Genomic DNA, 18546 nt, shown 5'->3' on the forward strand with positions numbered 1-18546 from the left:
TCGGAGTGGCCAATTTTTGCGAGTGCTTTGTATTTTGACTACCCGTTTTGTCGTTGCCAACGTGCACACGCACAAAAGAAAAACAAAAATAATGTTGGAACGAAAAAACTGGTAATGGCGCAAGGAACGAGGACACGGAAGACACACAAACGACAGGACTGACGCCAACTTGCAACTGGTGTTTATTGCAACATGAACCAACTTGCCCAAACTAGAGTTTTACTTGACCAATGTTGGAACCTCTGCTTTGTAGCACGGCGGAATTCATTTACGACTAATCAACAGAAGCATCTGTTTTCCTCCCTTTCGCATATGAACACACACACACACACACACACACACACACACACACACACACACACACACACACACACACACACACACACACACACACACACACACACACACACACACACACACACACACACACACACACACACACACACACACACACACACACACACACGCACGCACGCACGCACACACACACGCACACGCACACGCACACGCACACACACACACACACACACACACAAACATACTAACAACGGTACTGTGAATGCGGCAAAACGAGGCATTGCAAAACGTTGTGTTGACCCTTAGATGCTCTAGGCGTCTTCACGGCGGCGACAAGGTAGAGCAAATACGTTTCGGCGCATAGTGGACAGGCCGATCCTGAATGCCCCTAAGTGAAAATGCTTCCAAATCCTTGCCATTTACACGACCAGTAATTGGTACGTTCCTCGTCGATGTCCGGCACAGGCTCGTTAAAGCGGCCGTACCAGTCATGGGACTTGCCACTGCTTTCCCGTATGCCCTTCGCGACGCAACAAGTCCGATTCTTTCGTCGCAGCTCGTGGAGAATATGTTTTCAGATGTATGCGTACACAAGGAAGTGTTGTTCTGTCCATGGTTCATGCATTAACGACGGTTGTGCGATTTGCAGCAAGAAGAGCTCGATAAGGTCTGTCTGGCTGCACAATGCCATTGTTTCCGGAGTGGTAACAGCAGCAGCCAGCGGTACCCCATTGTGCCACCTTGGCTATGCGTTGACGGCGTTCCCCTTTTCCTATAAGGTAGCGAGGTCATTGGGACTGCGATGCATCTGCGGATGGGTCGCGGCGTATGCCGAATATATTTCGAGAAAACGGGCCTAGGTTAAATTTAAGTTTGCGAAATAACTTTTTTGCTCTACTAAGGGGAAGGCAAAGGGTCAGATGCTCAGAGCAGCCTTGAGCCCTGAAAACCTTCCACTGCTATCTGGAGAATAAAAATTCAGTTGAATTCAGTTCAATACGCGGATGAGATTAGGAAGTTTGCAGGGGATTAGGTGGCCTCAGCTAGCACTGGGCAGGGTTATTTGGAGAGATATAGGAGAGGCCTTTGTCTTGCAGTAGGCGTATTTAGGCTGATGATGATGATGATGATTGTAGTTCACCGGACTTCTGGTTGGCTGGGCTGGGCAACTTGAAGGCCTACTAGCTTTCTTGGCGTCTTACAAACAATAGTAATCTGGGCAACTATCGCTGGCCGTCTTGTCTGAAGAGTGGTGCAAGTCATGCAACCGAATCGAACCGCGAAACGACTGGTCGGAAGTCGGCCGGGGCTGCCTTTTGACCACCGCTGGAAGAACGGACGAAAGAATGCGTGGGAGGTGATGTTTGCCAGACGCAACATTTCACTTCGAGCTCTCTAGCGAACCGCACGGTCACCGCCAAGACAAAGCAGCTGCACAATTCTTCTCTTGTGAGCCACAATGCTTGTCTGGCAGGTTTTCTTGTAGGTCAGTCATACGTGTTCTATGCGCTTAGACAGACCCCCATTGGGAGACAACAAACAGCCGGCTCTTCTGCTTCGTGCTCCGCGTATTTCACTAAAGAGGTCAAAATTCTTTTCACGTCTTAGCTTGCGCTAAGAAATTAGAAGTTCAAACCGCTATCATTAATTGACCGCCTTTGCCCAGGGTATCAGGTACGATATGTTCTGTGCAACTCGTAACAGCCATCCGTTCTGTCAGAAAAAAAGATATCAGCTCATCACTGTATTACGCAAACTTCGTCATCAAACATAAGTTTTTAAACAGAACTCATAGTGCCAACTGGTGAAGATATGGCGGGATATAAGCCCACTGGATGCAAGAGACTACCTTCCTGATGGAACAGTCTGAAATTTCATCGGCCGTACTGCTTAGCAGAGGCTAGGATGCTTGTGGCTTTTTGTATTGATTTATTGAATGCGGTGAGTATGTGGCTACAGCAGTGTCGATTTTGCTAGTTTTTACGTTTCTTTAATGAAGTAACGAGTAACGACGAAAAGTTAGAAGTTAAGGACTTTCATGCTAGTTTTCACTGTCAGTGTTAAGAGTTGTAGTAAGGCTATCCCCGTGATAAATAAGAATCCTCGTATTTCCCCAGCTCTTATAGAGGTACATTGATTTCATGCGCAATTTGATTCCGTCTTGTGCCACTTAGCGTTATTCTGCGATGAGCACTGTGACGACAGATTTGCAGAATCTCGCTTGGTTACTCGAAAAGTGCTACACGCATTGATGACCGCTGTTTGCATAGCGCACACAAAGCTACTTGTTTACAAACATAAAATTATAAAACCACCATTCAGTTACACCCGCCAGTTGTTAAACGCCTGCAAGCCTTTCGCACTACGGTGAGGGGAAATTTTTCTCGATATGGCGGATCTGAAGGAAATACCGACAGAAACTCATTTTCTCCGACATCCACTTCCGAATCGCGACAGCGACAACACGACGTCGTAGCAGATGCACGTATGTTGACGGATCGTCACTTGCCCAAACCGCACTGTGACCCGCACATCTCTGTTGAATCACCCCGCCGCCCAGCTTTTAAACCGGCAGGGGCGGGCGCATTGTTTTTCTAGCTCCTCCATTAATTCTTTCAAGAAGGTTCCTTACCTCATTTTGCAGTGGCCCCACGTTTCAGTCGCATCGCGCCGGGATGTTTGCTCAGCGCCGGCGACTACAGGTGTACCTTGTGTGTCACAACTATCGCCCACCAACCGGCTGCCTGGTGCAAGCCGTCGAGGCACAGGGGCCGCTTTACGCTCCCCTGTGGCCTAAAAGCGAACGTTGTGCAACATTTATTTGTTGAGGTCGGTCAGCCCGTGCGAGGTGCACGTGTGTCGGTGCGTCAGTCCTCCAAAGGAACTCAGGGGTTGCGGGTGTAAAACAAATATTTAATCGCATACAGGGAAACACAAAAAACATGTAAAAACAAACAGAGGAGTAGCCGAAAAACTATACAAAGCGCGACGAGCAAGAGAGAGCAATACTAAGAACACACAAATCCAACTACAGAGAACAAGAAGGCGTACAGGGCATGAAAAGAAGTAATATTCAAAAGTTAGAGCTAGAAAAGCCGAAAGTCCGACGGACAATTCACATACGGGGGCTGCGGCGATGACTCTGGTTCGGGTGGTTGTGGATGCGACGATGGCTCGACGGCGGCGGGCCTTGTGCGATGGAACGCGTGCCTCGGCGCGGTAACTCGGCCCTCCACGCCCGCAAACACACCACCCAACCTCTTCAGCTGCCTATTTCCTCCCGACTGTCCCAACCGCCCTCTGCAACCTGGACGGGCCGGCAGTTAGCATACTTCTTCCCTTTCCCTCATCATTGTGGCGCTTTTGTCAACGCGGTGACGACGGGGCAGAGGGGACGCATGAACCCGCTCAGCTCCCTCAGAGCGCCGCGCGGGAGAGCAGGAGGGAACGCAAAAGGTCAGTCTTCCGTGACAGGCGTCGTCGAGTCGGCTATGCCTGCATTCTCCATTTAAAAAAAAAAAAACAGCGCACCCGTACCACCGCTCTAGAACATACCACTCCTGGAATTCCAGTGTCGGCTTCGTTCGCCGATGGCTGAGCCCCGAGAGAATTCCTGACCAGAAACATTCCACTGGTCTGTGACACAGCCCCCCACTAAAGAATATTATACCATAATATTTTGCTAGGCACAGACCAACGCCAAATCGCTATCAACAACGAGAACATGGAAAAAAAGGTTTTAACCGTTCCGCGTCACAAACACACACAAAAAGCAATGAGCACTCAAAAGTGGCGTACATGTTACAACCTACAGCCATACAAGCGGCTATTCAATCATTTCACCACCGCACAGTCACGACAGTCTCTTCACACACGCAAGAGTATCTGCACTCGATCTCGCGGACGCTTGTCAGTTCACGCGCACCGCACTGCACTCACTGTCGACGTCCACATGAAGTCCAATTCGGGCATCACATGACACGTGTCACATCGTAACAGCATACAGCTTACATTTATATTACGACACAACGTCATCACAGTGGACACAGTCAAGGGTATACAAAAGATCACTGCATGTAATCAAGATAGCGGACACACAAAAAAGGAAAACTGACACTAGAAAGATGCGACCGCAATCTAAACAACCCACCTCGGCCAATTAGTCTACCTGACTCGTGTAGTCTGCCCCGACGTTATCACTCTCTGCAAGGGCAATCAGTGACTGGAACATTTGCACGGGGTGCCCTTCATGTGTGGCCTCTGGGAGTGGATCGCTGGCAGGAGCCGCAGGACATGACAAAACGTTTCGCGTCGGCCTGCAGTCCCGGCCAGAAAAATTCACTTCGAACTTTGCGCACTGTTTTTCTGGGGCCCTGATGTCCTCCCATTACATTGCCGTGAGCGTGTTCGAGCACTGATGTCCGAAATTTCGTGGGAACAACTACTTGAATGTAATCCCGTCCAAATCTAGACGTGAATTTGCGTTGGAGAACTCCGCCTTGGAGGAAGAACTGGTAGCTATCCCCCTTTCTGCTGTGTACCATCCGATCCACTCGGTCAAAGCATGCCCGCAGCGTGGGGTCACGCTTCTGCTCTTGGCATAGGACTTCGCTGCTTACGTTTTCAGAGTTGACCGACACTCTCAGGCCTCGTAGTTTTCCGTTCTCCCGGGCTTGCCCCCTCGTCAGCACGGCGTTTGCCCGGTCATCATCTCTGTCAGCGGAAACTGCCTTCCCATTTTTCCCGGTGGCGTCCACCTCCGCAGCGCTACCACTCCCTGGTGGCTCTGACCCTTTTGACGACGGCATCTTCGCAGCCATCGTTTCTAATTTCCAACTGGGATCTGGGTCGGCGGCATGTCTGGCTCCTTCAACGTTGCCTAATACAAGGTCGTAAAGGGGATCTTCCACACACTTCGCACGGAGCCGTCCCTTGATGTATGGGGTGTCAACGTCGACCCAAGCCTCGGGAAGCATGAGAACTGACCGATCGAGGAGGTATACGGGAGATTTGAATCCTGTGAGATCGGCATCTTCGACCAGGCTCCTCCTCACTATCACCGTGTTGCACCCGGTGTCTCTAAGTACGCGAACCTTTTGGTTGCCAACCAAACCGGTGACTACAGGAAGCTTCTCACTCATAGTTAAAGCCTTGTTAGACAGAGCGGCGCCAACAACGGGAACCTTTGTCCCATTTTTCAATTCAATGTATCCATCCTCGATACATACTGATGATGATTCTTCAGCGCCGTCTGTTGGCTTCGTCGAGCTCTTCTGCCAACACTTCCAGCTAGTGTGGCCTGTTCGCCCGCACTTGAAACACTTCGGAGGTTGTCTGTTGCCCTCCATTCTGCCAACGCGGCAGTCTTCGGCTCGGTGGCCGAGGCGTGAGCAGAGGAAACAGTTCTGAATTTTCAGGTCATTCGGCTTCGCAGCCGACTTGCTCTCGGCTTTCATTTCGCCCCTTTTATCCGAGCTGGCTCTAACTGACGGCTCTTTCTTTGGCGCTTCAAGTTTTGAAAAATTTTCCCATGCGTGAGCGTCCACGTACTGCTCCGCTCTTTCCACCAGTTCTTCGAGGGTAGGGTCCTTTTTCTCTTTAAGAAAGAGCTCCAGCGGTGCCGCACAGCTTGAAAGGAACTGGTCCTTCACCATCAGCTCAAACAAAGCCTTATACTCCTTCTTGGTGCTGGAAAGCTCTACCCACCGCTCGAGGAAGTTCCTCAGCCGAGTCACAAACTGGGAGCACGTTTCTCCATTCATGGGCGATGCCCCCTTAAACTTCTCTCGGAATCCTTCCTCCGTCAGCCGAAATCGCAGCATCAGAGCTTGCTTCAGCTTGTCGTAGCTCGTACAATCGGGCGCGGACATTCGGCTAAAAACGTTTAGAGCCTCGCCGCTCAAACACAGGCTCAAATAAGTGGCCCATTGATCCCGTGGCCAACCTTGGCTCTCTGCCACGCGCTCAAAACGCCTCAAATAGGCATCGAGGTCATCGCGCTGCTCATCGAAAACAGGCATAACTTTGTGCGGGTTCACTTTGTTCCCTTTAACCGCCCCTCTCTCTTCCGAGCCGGACCTGGAGTCCGTTTCAGAGACACTAGCGGGTTCCCGCCTCAACAACAACACCTCCTTTTCCTTTTCTAGCAAAGCCATTCTTATATTGGATTCTTCTCGTTGCCTCTCCAACTCCTCATCTCTCATACGTGCTTCGCGTTCGGTTTCCTCCTTGCGCCAAGTGCGTTCTGCATTTCTCTCCTCTCGGCGCCTAGCACGCTCCTGTTCAATCCACGAGAACAGTTCTTTCCCGTCGAAGCCGAAGCTTTTTCCCTGCTCGACCAATTTGTCAAACTCGACCTCTGCCATCGTGCTCAGGAAACAGTGGATATCTAACCACTAGCACGACCCTCTCCTTAGTCCCTTCGGAGCCTCAGCCCCGACACGCGGCTGACCGGTCCTGTCGCGGACGCCAATTATTGTCACAACTATCGCCCACCAACCGGCTGCCTGGTGCAAGCCGTCGAGGCACAGGGGCCGCTTTACGCTCCCCTGTGGCCTAAAAGCGAACGTTGTGCAACATTTATTTTTTTTTTGAGGTCGGTCAGCCCGTGCGTGGTGCACGTGTGTCGGTGCGTCAGTCCTCCAAAGGAACTCAAGGGGTTGCGGGTGTAAAACAAATATTTAATCGCATGCAGGGAAACACAAAAAACATGTAAAAACAAACAGAGGAGTAGCCGAAAAACTATACAAAACGCGACAAGCAAGAGAGAACAATACTAAGAACACACAAATCCAACTACAGAGAACAAGAAGGCGTACAGGGCATGAAAAGAAGTAATATACAAAAGTTAGAGCTAGAAAAGCAGAAAGTCCGACGGACAATTCACATACGGGGGCTGCGGCGATGACTCTGGTTCGGGTGGTTGTGGATGCGACGATGGCTCGACGGCGGCGGGCCTTGTGCGATGGAACGCGTGCCTCGGCGCGGTAACTCGGCCCTCCACGCCCGCAAACACACCACCCAACCTCTTCAGCTGCCTATTTCCTCCCGACTGTCCCAACCGCCCTCTGCAACCTGGACGGGCCGGCAGCTAGCATACTTCTTCCCTTTCCATCATCATTGTGGCGCTTTTGTCAACGCGGTGACGACGGGGCAGAGGGGACGCATGAACCCGCTCAGCTCCCTCAGAGCGCCGCGCGGGAGAGCAGGAGGGAACGCAAAAGGTCAGTCTTCCGTGACAGGCGTCGTCGAGTCGGCTATGCCTGCATTCTCCATTTAAAAAAAAAAACAGCGCACCCGTACCACCGCTCTAGAACATACCACTCCTGGAATTCCAGTGTCGGCTTCGTTCGCCGATGGCTGAGCCCCGAGAGAATTCCTGACCAGAAACATTCCACTGGTCTGTGACATTGTGATATATTCTACAGAACTTCTATCTTCTCGCATGGTCGTGCATCTTGGCGCGCCCAGGTGCATCGTGCACTTCTAAAGCCGAGCGTCTAAGATAGTAGGCTATAGCATTCCGCCATCCTCTAGTGTGTACTGCAAGGAGTATGCGCCCAAATGCGAGCATCCGTCTCACGTTCGAGTGGTGGCTTCGATCCCCAGTGCCGCCGGGTACCCTCGGTTTTCTAATGGCCCGCTGTTAGGCTTTTTTTGGGTGAAGTACTCTGTAAAAGGGCCTAGTATGCTGCGATTTCGAGACGGTAAAGTGCCCCACACCTTTTTGTCATCACAACCGTTGTGCTACGGTTTGTGATATTATGTGTACCGGTAGCGTACTGTACATCGCGCTGCGTGTCTTGGACCCTTCAATTTGTTCCAAACGCCTTGTTCTGCTACACTGGTGTTCCGAGTGTTGTGTTTTATTTCTCTCCTCACTGTTGCTATACACTTTCTCTTACTCCCCTTCCACTTCCTTGAAGAGGTCGCTATTGTGGTTCTAATGCAGCTGTTGCCAGCCGGAACCATTCATGATTTCCTGCGATGGTCTCTGTGTTATGGCGCCAAATAATAGTAGCAATATTTAAGGGTATCACGCGATAGCATAACGGGTTAATTCCCATACATGCAGAATGTCATTCTCTACTTTACATTCATAGATCCTTGGGAATCCTCATACCCTTCCTGACACAGTGGTGCAGCGGTTAAGCGATGCGCCACTGCCCTACGATGGCAGGGGCTTCGAGCGGCGGGGCTTGTGTGGCCCAGGTCGCTCTTCCCGAGCGACCAATCATTAATTTAACTGCCACCTGCCACGGCGGGCAGCTTGCTCACTATTTGATGGGCAGGTTGTGATGAAGCAGCAAGGTCGCTTGACCTAGAAAGTCCACCTGCCTCCCAGGTTGCTTTCTGGGGATCACTTGCCAGAGCCATGTCCGCGATTTTTCGCCGACAACGCCGACACCAGCTTTTCTGGTTAACGGGGCCTGGTTAACGCTATCGCGTCAACATAATACGGCATACCTCGCTTTAAAGAAAGGGTTTACAACGAAAAAATGGATGTAAACAAGGAATTGGTGTTACCTTCGGAAGATCTCACAGAAGCCCCTGTGTTTATTACTCTTGTTTTCGCGAAGCAAAACTTCTCTACAACGGGGTATAACGGACCGCTGATGAAGCCCGCTGGTCATTTCGCATTGGGTGCCGACTTGTAACGGTGCCACGGTGTGAAAACGGAATCTAAACTGCACGTGGAACTGAAGCAACACAGCACGCTCGCAGTGATCCGTGTGTTGGAGTACGGGGGAACTGGAATGACCTCGGCCACTGTGCCGAGGCGCAGCATGGCACAGAGGACGCGCACCGCGCAGCCTGTCATCGGATAGCGGGGCGCGGGACCAATTCTCGGCGAAGAAGAGAGCGTCGGAGTCAAATAACGCGACAAAGCTGACGGGCTGTCTAGACAAACTCCAGGGTCTAGCGACATCCCGCAAATCCTCTCATCTTACATCCTACGCGTCACCCAGGATTTCGACAACCGAAGAGGAGGAACAAGGAGGAAAAGGGAGTTTTTAGACGGTCCTGGTGGCGCCTCGCACCCACGGCATGGCGGCCATGATGGTATCCTAGCTTTAGCTCCCTTTCCTGCTTTTATCCTTGTAATGTCTTTCCCCGTTTCATCTTTGCCAATTTTTTTAAAACTTTTTTTGGTAGTATTAGCATAATCGCTTTGTGAGGAAAGGAAATGGCGCAGTAATTGTCTCACATATCTGGGTGGACATCCGAACCGCGCCGTAAGGGAAGGGAGGAAGGTGGGAGTGAAAGAGGAAAGGGAGAGAAAGAGGTGCCGTAGCGGAGGGCTCCGGAAATTCCGACCACCTGGGGATCTTTAACGTGCACTGACATCGCACAGCACACGGGCGGCTCTTGCGTTTCGCCTCCATCGAAGCGCGGCCGCCGCCGTGGCCCCTTCTGTTTTTTTTTATTAGGATTTCTTCATTGCCCACAATAGATTAATGATGCGGGTAAGGTCTTCTATCGACCTCAATCCACAGCCTATCTGTCTCGACAAGCTCCCCATGCAGGCTATGCTTGAGGGGAGGGTAAGTTTTCTGCGTGCATACATTGTGCGGTGCTGGACAGAGCAGATGCTATGCGTGGTGGTTTCAGCTCGCAGCATCGAACCAGTACGAAAATGTTGGGCCTCATGGGTAAAGCTGCTTGGCAGTGCGCTTGGTGTGCTTCACGGTATGGACGTCCCGCTGGCTTCGCAGGCGGCCATGAGCAAAGCTTACAGTCTGGTGTATGCCTTCTCCGCAAAGACATATCCGTCATGTGGCCAAGTAGTGTAGCCGCATGGTCGTTTTCTGCGCGGTGAAGCCTGCCAGCACGTGCTAATGATGAAATCGCGGTTACGCTCCCTCTTCTACAGCGGCTGTTATCGGCTTCAACGCATGCAAAACAGAGGTAAATACTGTGAATAAGTCTCTTGCCCTTCTCTATGATATTGCTTCTTCCCGTAACGTCTCGGAAATGACGGAACTGCGGCGCGAAAATCTTAGAAGCAGTTTATTAATAAACCACAGCGTTTACTGTTTTTGCTGACCCGAAATGAGACAAAGCTGACGACGTGATTTTTAGACCGAGTTTCATCAGCGCCACGAACAGTGCTATGCCCAAGTAACTTCGTGTGCTCACGCCCGGCCGCACTGAACGGTGCAAGAGAAGAAGTTGAAAAGAAAAAAAGTGCGAAATACACCAGTGGGCTGCGCAATAGCGGCGTACTAAGTGGACTGTCGTAAACACCGGACACATGGCTCATTTGCATGAGTGCGTTCGCCAAATAAAGTTCACGGCACCGCTGGCTTGGGCTGTTTCAGCTACATGTGAGCACTCGCCGTCGGGTGTATACTAAAAGGCGCTCCGCATCTGCTCCGTTGTGCGTTACCCGTCACGACTGGACATTTAAAGTCTCGAAGAACCGCTGGAGAAGGACCTTCCCTCGACTACTCGGCGGGCAGCCGTCTGTTACAAGACCGTCTTTGAATGTATGCCTTCGCCTCCTAACACCGCATCTGTACTCTAATAAAAACCCCGCTGGGTACGGGCATATTGGTTTAGACAATTTCGGATCTTTTCACACATAATACGCAGTGAACAGGCATTTATGTTTTTCGTCTGCGTTGAAACGCGGCCAGTGCGGCCATGAATTCGCTGCGAAATCATGCTCACAAAAAAAAAAAAAAAAACAAGTTGCTGGCGGTTTAATTGATAAGCACGAAATATTGAGTGGAAGCAGGCTTCTGCAGGTAGACGTCAACGCCACGTGCCTGAAGGCACGTTTGAAAGCATGCTTCCTTTGCTTTCTTGGCTTGCGCATAGATGGCAGTTGATGAGGACGACGATGTGCAATGCACAGCGCGAAATAGTGGTGCAGTTTAACACGGGGCGCGATCGGCTGCGGCGATAGCTTAGTGCTCTCGTGCAGTGGCTAGCGAAGCTAATCCGTCCGCGCCGCCGGGGGTTCGAAACCCAGCAGCAGCAATATTTATTTCTCCAGGTTGCCCAAAGTCAGCCCCCATTCAAAATCTCGTTTATTTCCCGCCTTCTCCCGCATCAAGTGACTGTTTTCAGAGGCTTCAGCACACACCGGAATTGTCTAGGTTAGGGGGCCAACAGTGCCTGCGCACTAAAAACGGAGTGCCATTGCTTTGGCCTCAAGGAATTTTGCTAAAATCTCAGGTTTCACTATTGTTTGTCCGCAGCCTCTGGCAGGTGGACAGGTTGTGGGCAACCTACAAGCGGGCTTTATGGCTAGTTTGGGTTCATCTTGGGGGGCATAGCAAAACTGCACGTCAGCACCTCCACAGGTGTCAGGTAGTGGTGACGGCAGTCCGGCAGTCAAGAAGACAGCGAAAAGGGCTTCCGATAGAAACTGTTTATTGGGCGGACCTACACCCACAATGAACTGAATGCCTCGGTCGCGCTCAATTTAAAGCTTTCAAGGAATCTTCGAGATAAGGCGCTAAAGTAATTACACGAATCTGGAACAATGTGGAAGCAGTTGCGCGTGCCTGCGATCATTGGAGATAAGTATGGTCGTATCACAGACAAAATGATAGAGCGGACTGCTGGCGGCTCTGAGCTTGAACAAGCACAGTATAAAGCTTCCTGTAAAGATTCAGGACAATCCGATACACTTAGTTTTATTACCCAGATTAACTTTCCTTGGGCTGGCTGCTTGATAACATGACAATGTGGTTTAAGATCTAAACAAATTCCAGCCGCTTACCCTCGGGGTACAACAAGTTATGAACGCCAGCTGGTTCGCGAAATGACTAATGGCGCATTACAACGCCGATCCTTAACAGCTCTTCGAATCCGCGAAGGAGCAAGATATCCGTCGCAGTCCAATCAAAACTGAGCATCTTCGTCCAATTCGCCCATTGAAACACGCTCTTCGGTTTCGCGGAGCAAGAAAACTTGCACCGCATCGCTGACTGGAATGCGGCATAAGGCAATGATGACGCCATGATGACTGCCGCTACACTCTTTTCCCATTGGCCCTGCGCTGCCATCGAACAAACAGAAGACCGGCCCTAGCTATGAATGAATGGATGGATTCGCGGCTGAGTGGAAGTGTTCGGTTAGAGTTCCGTGCAGCAATTTGGCCTTCCCCGAAGGCTGGAGACCAGAGTAGAGTGACCTGGTCTTGCTTGCTCGCAGCGTTGTACACCGTTCCAATTGCTTTTATGTGACAGCATGAGAGCCCCATGTTTCCACACCCACCGGCGGTGTCACACTTTTCCACCTGCCATCTGGCTGGTGGAAAAGTGTGACACCGCCGGTGGGTGTGGAGGCATGGGGCTCTTATGCCATCGCATAAAAACAATTGGAACGGTGTACAACGCTGCGAGCTAGCAGGACAGGGCCACTCTAGCAGGTGTCACGGGTGGTATCTGGGGCACCACCTATAAAGGCTGGTAGAGGGGAGAGCCCGCTGCGACCTGCCACCGGCCGCGGTTTTCAGGTGGCAAAGTGGAGAGAGGGAAAGATCTCCACTTGTATGGCATGTGTGGACACGCACTGCAGCTCGCAACTAGCTTCTTATGCTATCGAATTGTCACAGCTAACGGGGATTACTTGTCCTCCAAGTTTTAGCAATATCTGTCGACTATTCGCTTGATCAGCGCCCTATGACGGAGCGTATCGGCAAACTCTGCCATAGTCGGACCCAACTCAAGAACGCAGCGACTTTTGCCCGTCAAATGACGCCCTTCCAGCCAATGGCGTCGGACGATTCTCATGACCCTGCTAGTGGGACAATGTAGAGAGCGGCGCCACAATGGATAGACGGGTCTATACCCGACTATGGAGGGGGGGACTATCACCTTTTATCTACCACTCCCTGCTTTGTGACACTAGCAGGGTCATGAGAATCAGCCGTCGCCATTGACTGGAAGGGGGTCCTTTGACGGGGAAAAGCCGCTGCGTTCTTGACTTGTATCCGACTATAGAGCTGCCGCGTGCGCAAGGATGTCCAACATTCTCGCAGAAAATGTTTTAAAAGTTGGCATTGGAAAATTGGCACTCATTTAAAGAGAAAGATGAAACATCTAACACGGAAAAAGTCTTCCAATCCTGTTATCTTCGGGAACCTCAAAGCTGAGCTTTCATCTAGTATAAGATCGTCTAGACAACGATATTTTAATGAAAGCATTCCACAGTTTATCAGAAATGACTCACAGAAATTTTGGAATTTACATTCGAGACACTCGTACGCCTATTGACCAAGTTCTTGTTGACGGAAATGTTGTCACATGTCGCGAAGCTATTGCTGAACATTTTAGCAGTTATTTTAATTCCGTGTTTATTCAAGATGATGATCCCGAGCTCCAATGCGAGCCATGAATTGACAATGTACACTTGGTATCCTATGAAGGTGTGGTTGAAATGTTGCTGAAATTAGACCCCAAATGTTTTGTTGGCCCTGACAATATCCCAAACGTATTCCTACCCTCTACGCAGAATCTCTAGCCCATTTTTAATTTTTTTCGTATGTCTTTGTCATCTTTTTCTTTGCCTCTTGATGGGACTACAGGTGAAGTTGATCCTGTTTATAAGAAAGGATACAGGTTGTGTGCTAAGAACTATCGCCCGATTTCCCATGTATCCACTTGTTGTAAGGTGCTTGATCATATAATGTCGCTAATTACATTATTAAGATATTCAATACTGACGCAGCCTTAACCGCGTGCCAGCATGGTTTCAGAAAAGGGTTTTCTTCCCTCACACAGTTAGTCGCGGCTATTCATAATTCCAGCACGACGTTAGATAATTCCGGACGAATAGCTACAGTTTTTTTTATTTTAGATAGGCGTTTGACAAGGTTCTGCACAATAAATTGCTTCTGAGGCTTGTTCCTCACCTATTCCTGTCTCCTCAGGTGTTGCCCGAGGGAATGTACTTGGCCCCTTACTGTTTTTAGTTTATATAAATGATATAGTTTTTGCCATTGATCCCAGTGTTGCTTGCTGACGATTGTATGCTGTATGAACTGATCCACTCACCTTCGGATGAAGCGGTGCTAAATACTGCTCTTAACGATGTTATGAACTGGTGCGACAAATGTGGAATGGTGACTAATGTAGACAAAACAGTATTTATGCGCGCAACAAGAAAGAAAATGGCAGTGAGGTTAAACTACTGTATAAATAACAGACCTATTTCCGAAGTTAAACGTTACAAGTACCTAGGTGTTATAATTAATTCTCAGCTTTGTTGGACAAACCACATTAATTATATAACGTCATCTGCGAAAAGAAAATTAGGCCTCTTGAAACATAAACTTAACGGAACACCCAGCAGCGTTAGAAAGTTGGCATATATATCACTCATTAGGTCGAAACTCAAATATGAAGACATAGTCTGGGATTCCCCCCCTCCCACACACGCACACGCACACGCGCACACGCACACGCGCGCGCGCGCGCACACACACACACACACACACACACACACACACACACACACACACACACACACACACACACACACACACACACACACACACACACACACACACACACGCGCGCGCGCGCACGCACACACACACACACACACACTCACACGCACGCACACGCGCACGCACGCACACACACACACACGCACGCACACACACACGCACACACACACACACACGCACGCACGCACGCGCGCACACACACACACACGCACACACAAATACATTTTCGAGCTGGAGAAAGTGCAGAGGACGTGCAGTTAATTTTACATACAATAAATACAGAAATACCGACTCTCCGTCTGCTCTAATGGTAGGCAGCCAAATACAGCCTTTCCACATCAGACGAAAAATTTCTCGATTGATCTTTCTTCATTCACGGGTAAATAAAAAATTTGGTATTTCACCAGAACTTTATACGCCACGAACTCTTTAACTCGGATAACCAGACGCAACCATAACTACAGTTTGGCCCCTAGTTAGAAAGGGCTGACAAATATATATACTGCCACGTGCCTAACGCGCCGCGCGGCCTCTGCACTGAGTCGAAAACGACGACGAAGCGGCGGTTTGTCTCATCTTCTTCCGTCCTGTCCGTCAGCGCTGTTTTGCCGTACCATTCAACATGAACCAACCAGTCCGACTCAGCCCTCTCCTTGAATTGTGTCTATTGTTTGTATTGTACTGAACTGTAGTAGTTGGCGCTACGAACAGCGAGCCTTCCTAGTTTTTCCCCATCCTACCTGGACCATATGAGATCAGTAGTACTGTGTAAATAAAAAAATTAAAAAACATGTAAGATACTCTTATGGAAATATTGACGGCAATGGTCCATTCTTCTATGTCGCAAAATTTTTCTTTTAAAGAATTCCCATCTATGACATCGAACAGTTAAGACTGCCGTAGAACGCTATTATGGAGAACGTTTCTGACGATAGAAAAAAACGTTAATAGAAAAAAAATGCAAGAGTGCCGTCGGGTGATCTGCGTATATATTGATGGTTATAGTGAAACCCTACATTATATCAAAAACTGCGTTCATACACGGTTTCCCGCTAAAATGCTTTGGTTCAGAATTGTTGGGTATACCACGCAGCATGAAACCCCAAAAGCATTTCCACCTTTCACAAACAATATCGCTTTCGATGTTTAATTTTTTTTGTTCCGTTTCCACACGTTTACGGAAACAGCTATAACCCACGTGTTTGCTATCTGGAGATGGAAACAAACACACGTACAAAAACACATTTATATCCGAAAATGAACGCAAGTTAATACCTCCAGTAATCGCTGATATTCGACGGTAGAAGCAATGCGATAATCGAAGGAAGGGATCGGCGGCTGCGAGCATCTTTAGAAACAGTGTAGCAGTCGACAATCATCCAGCCTTGTGCTTCGTGCTCATGCGGAAACTCTAACAGTGTTTGCCGACCCTGTACGTACAGTCTTTGTCAAAAGTAACCAGGCTGCATGGCTTGCTTCTCATTCGTATAGTAGAGAGTATAGTAGAGTAGAGATCAAAAAGTTCTTCAAAGGTGGGAACAGGGGTTCTCCTTACCGTACAGAGATTTAGAGCTTGAGGGCTGGCATAATAGCTTTACTATACGACTGAGAAGCAAACCATTCAGCTTGGTTACTTTTGACAAAGACTACATTCTTGGGCGCTGATGAAGCGAACAGTCGACCGTCGCGTAATATTGCCAAAAAAGTGGGAAGGTATATATAATTTACTTAATATCTTTGTTGCTGCGGAATTGGATATGCTGGCGGAGCGACCACGATGACTTCGACCACGACATAAAACGAAACTAGTCTCATACAGCCAGTGCTGTAAAATAAAGCAACTCGTTACTTATTAATCGCGCACTGTAGGCCTCGGCCCATTCAAACTGCGAGTTTCTTTCTCCGCTTACTGCGGCCATATACTCTGTGCATATGGGGCAAAAATAAGCGTTGTTGACTGAGTTAAGCGTCGCACTCAGTTTATTATGATTGCCTTTGCCAGATGTGTAGCCAGAGGCAAAGGTAGGCTTAGCGCGTAGACGATCATGCATTAGTGGTGCCATATATAAAAAAAAGCCCGTCACGTGTGATTAACGTTCCCTGCTGTGCTCGGCGGTTATGCTGTTCTGAAGAGAAGTGCGAATTCGCCGCCCTCACAAAAATATTTTTATACTGTCTATAGACTGTCCGTAGACATCTGTCTATAAAGTCTATAGACTCTGTATAAACAAATCCTAGACAACAGTCTATAGGCAATAAAAATGATATAGACACTCTATAAACAATCTATAGATTTATGGCCATACACTTTTAATAGACTTCTTTCTATAGACAGTCTATAGACTATGAATAGAAAAAAAAAGAAATATCTATAGAAAAGCAATAGAGTCTATAAGAAGTCTATAGAGTGTCTATGTGTATAGACCATCTTTATAAAAGCGACGCCAAATACGCTGCCGTTGGGAGCCAGTGCGCTCGGAAAACGAGAAAAGACAAAGTGCCCCCCCCCCCCCCCCCCCCTTTCCTCCTTTGAAGCCAACAAGGCCAGTAGTGTGCGAGCAGGCTGGCTCCCGTCTTTCCAATTCCCATATCGTGGTCCTCGCGCGCATTTCGTGTGTTGACACACGATGCGGAAGAATAAGGAAAACGGGCAAATAAAAGAAAATAGAGTAAATAATGCACCAAGGGGTTCGAATGAATTATAAATATCGCTTGAATCGATGTTTTCATAACTGCGCCACGTGTCGAGTTTCGTCTGCTCGACACACAACACCGCCGTCACCTGCGGGGAAGATGTCCCCCGCGCTAGAGGCGTCGCACGGGCAGACTGGATTCTTGTTGTTGTCAGACAAAAAGCCTTGTTGGACATCGACGGGCACCACAAATCGAATGCGGCCGAAGGAAAGCAAAAGAAAGAACGAAGAAAGGAAAAAAATTCGCTCCCGTGACTACAGCTACATAAATTAGAAAAACAAGAAAACAGGGTTTTACGATGCAAAACGGTACTTGTCTGGGCTAGTCGGTACATTTTGCAGGAATAGGCACAGCGCAAAATAGACAGGACTAAAGAAGCGGTCAGACAGAAGCGCTTGTGTCCGGCCGCTTCTTTAGTCCTGTCTATTTTGCGCTGCATTCGAATCGATGCAGCAACCGCCCGATTTTAAAGCCAAAAATGATACAAGAAAGGTTCGATAACTTTTGCATATTTTATGAAATGACCGACCAGAAACGGCTATTTCAACTTACACCGACACTGGCCTAAAACAGCTTAGACGGACAGACTTCAGGAGGCGAAATGAAAGGCATTTTTGACACAATGTTAACGGGAGAATGTCGTGAACAAAAGAAAAAAAACATTCTCTAAGAGCACTTGCTGCTGGGCTAGTTGGTTCTGGTTCATATTTGAATAGTTTTTAGGCGCAAGAAACAGACGAGACACATAGGAAGGTAACAGGACGAAGCGCCAACTTGATTTTATTGCATGCATGAAACGTACTTATAAAGCTTGTCGTCACATGCGCAGGAGGGTCATCTAAAGTTCAAGAACGACATGATAAGGCGCGCTCCAGGAATTTCTTTTCACAGTTAAACAATACAACTGATGTGTCTCTTACGCACATGTCGCCTTTCTTTTTGACAAAGAACGCTTCTATCAATTCTCATTGCTTTTGCCCAGAATGCGCACATCAGTGACGACAAGCTTTATAAGTACGTTTCATGCATGCAATAAAATCAGTTGGAAGTTGGCGCTTCGTCCTGTTACCTTCCTATGCGTCTCGTCT

The 18546-nt window shown here is 48.9% G+C and overlaps 1 protein-coding gene across 3 annotated transcripts in view; it reads left to right on the top strand.

Moving 5' to 3' along the window:
* The window catches only part of LOC149370127 (adenylate cyclase type 3-like), a 420278-nt gene that overhangs the window by 36952 nt on the left and 364780 nt on the right, over positions 1 to 18546 (top strand). The gene's annotated exons all lie outside the window — the stretch shown is intronic.

This window comes from Amblyomma mixtum, chromosome 1 (genome assembly GCF_055824585.1).
Source record: "Amblyomma mixtum isolate Tamu chromosome 1, ASM5582458v1, whole genome shotgun sequence".
NCBI lineage: Eukaryota > Metazoa > Arthropoda > Arachnida > Ixodida > Ixodidae > Amblyomma > Amblyomma mixtum.